Genomic DNA, 2,679 nt, shown 5'->3' on the forward strand with positions numbered 1-2,679 from the left:
TGGACAAGACCGAAGATTGGGGAAGAATGAGATGTGGCATGAAGGTGTTGTAGTTGTCTCATTAACCAACAACAGTCATAGAGAGAGAGATGTGATGTACATTGTTCATGAGGGGGTCCATACCTTTATATAAAAATTTGTTGAATATATATGTAACGTCAAGTTCTCTATATCTATATATTTTTATCATGATTAATAAATAAAGCTAGAATATTATGAGGGTGAAAGAGCACACAACACCAAAGAATGTACTGTGACACCCACCAACATCTCGTAACTATATAATTCATATATTGTACTTACCATACCGACTAGGTTCCAAATCATACCGGTTTTTTATTCTATTATTATTCTCCCAACCCCATGTCTCGGTTCTCTATTTTTTAATTTTGAATACAGGTTTGAAATGTTTCGGTTGTTACACATGGACTGATATACATCCACAACCTAATAGATGGATTATTATGAATGTGATGTTAGATTAAGAATTGCTGAATTTATTTTGTAGATTTAAATTTCCAATATTTAGTACAAATAGCGCAAGATTTGTAACTTTATGAGGTAATATATCAATTTTCTCTCACTTAGAACAAAGTTGTGGCACGTTGTGACAGTCGGGACAATGGCGTGTGGCTCGGTCTTTGTGTTGCTAATTGAAGTTTGACCCCTCAGCTCGTCGAATATCCGGTGGACTAATTAAGTGTTTTTGGTCGGACTGCCTTACCCAAAATATTAGCGTTGTGGCTTAAGTCTGTTATGCTTAGACCATGTTCCATGATCTAGTGTAGTCATATACGTCAAGTCCGATGCTGACTTGATTATCCAAGGTTACGAAAAAAATGGTAACTATATAAACATTTTCTCAAGCCTCTATGATGAAAAAAACTCTATTAACATTGCATGAAAAACATAATTATTAGCCGAAGTGTTTTTATTTAGATTCTTGATTTTGTTAAACCTGAATGTTTCTAGTGTTTAGAAAATATTAATTATTTGGTAAGATATTTCTCGTAGATCGTCTAATATTCAACCGTATGATGAATCATGTGCTGCAAATGAATGATTAAGAAAGGCGATAGTATACATCAACAACACAATCTATCAGCACGTCACATTTATGAGAGTTTTTATAACAACTCTATCTATAAAACCATTAAATTTAATTTATGGGTACGTTGATATGGATTTTTCTAAGTAGGTGTGAAATCTAAATGAGCTTTTTTCGCAAGATGTTAAAAAAGTGGGCACACAATAAAAATTGAAATTGACATAAATGTTGGAATATCTCAAAATTCCAATATGCAAAGTCAGCATAAATGGATCAAAATCTTAATTAATTGATGTAAGTTTAAGGTTGAGAGAGAGAGAGAGAGAGAGAGAGAGAGAGAGAGAGAGAGAGAGAGAGAGAGAGAGAGAGAGAGAGAGAGAGAGAGAGAGAGAGAGAGAGAGAGAGAGAGAGAGAGAGAGAGAGAGAGAGAGAGAGAGAGAGAGAGAGAGAGAGAGAGAGAGAGAGAGAGAGAGAGAGAGAGAGAGAGAGAGAGAGAGAGAGAGAGAGAGAGAGAGAGAGAGAGAGAGAGAGAGAGAGAGAGAGAGAGAGAGAGAGAGAGAGAGAGAGAGAGAGAGAGAGAGAGAGAGAGAGAGAGAGAGAGAGAGAGAGAGAGAGAGAGAGAGAGAGAGAGAGAGAGAGAGAGAGAGAGAGAGAGAGAGAGAGAGAGAGAGAGAGGAAGAAAAGGAGAAATTCAATGTAAAAAGAGTGATAAATGTGAAGAGACAGAAGGGCACAGGACTTTTCTGCCCATTGGAGAAAAGATAGCCTGATATGAGAGGTGATGAAATCATTTTGTAATCGATTGCTTTATGATTGCTCCTTTATATTTTTATATTTTTCTTTTATTTTGTAAGAGATAGAGAGCATTAATAACTAGTGAAAAACTTATTATTGAGTTGGAATTTGTTTTTTTTTTCTCTCTCTCTAAAGCTGTTAAAAAGTAGTAGAAGAGAAAAAAAGTAAATATTCAATAAACAAAGTGCTTTTCCCAAAGCTTTTTTTCCCCTCTGCGTTCTCACTTATACTATATGTTGACGTATTATTTTTTTCTGACAAATTAAAATAAATAAAAGATAAAGTCAAGGGAAGAAAAAAAGCAAAAGTTAAAAAAGCTGCACGATGATGAAGGTATAATGACTAAATGATCGAATGCATGCATGCATTGCATTGTCCTATATACACACAACACATACCACAGTAACTTTATACTAGCTTTTGCTGACTCGTTTGTTTTCAATTCAACCCTCAAAGCATTTACTTCTTCTTCTACTTTTTATTTTATTTATTTTAACTCCCAGAAGATTCACTTCACATAGCTCCTTCCGAACTTTATTCATTTGTTTCAATATGTAGATTGATTTATTATAAAAAAGGGTGAAGATATTTTGGAACCATGATGAACGACACTTAATCTTAACATGGACCAACAACACGAGTCTTCAACCACTGAATAAGAAAGTAAAAGTTTTAGTCGGACCAATGCATCCCGGATTCGTTTAGAGCTTTTAAATGTTAGCCTGAGTTTCATCTGAATTGGGTTAGGCCTCGTTTGAATCTAGTTTTCAGATCTATAAGCCTATAATTATAAATACAATAATAGAAATGATCTAACAAATCTGAGAAAAATTTTA

This window comes from Camelina sativa, chromosome 13, assembly GCF_000633955.1.
Source record: "Camelina sativa cultivar DH55 chromosome 13, Cs, whole genome shotgun sequence".
NCBI lineage: Eukaryota > Viridiplantae > Streptophyta > Magnoliopsida > Brassicales > Brassicaceae > Camelina > Camelina sativa.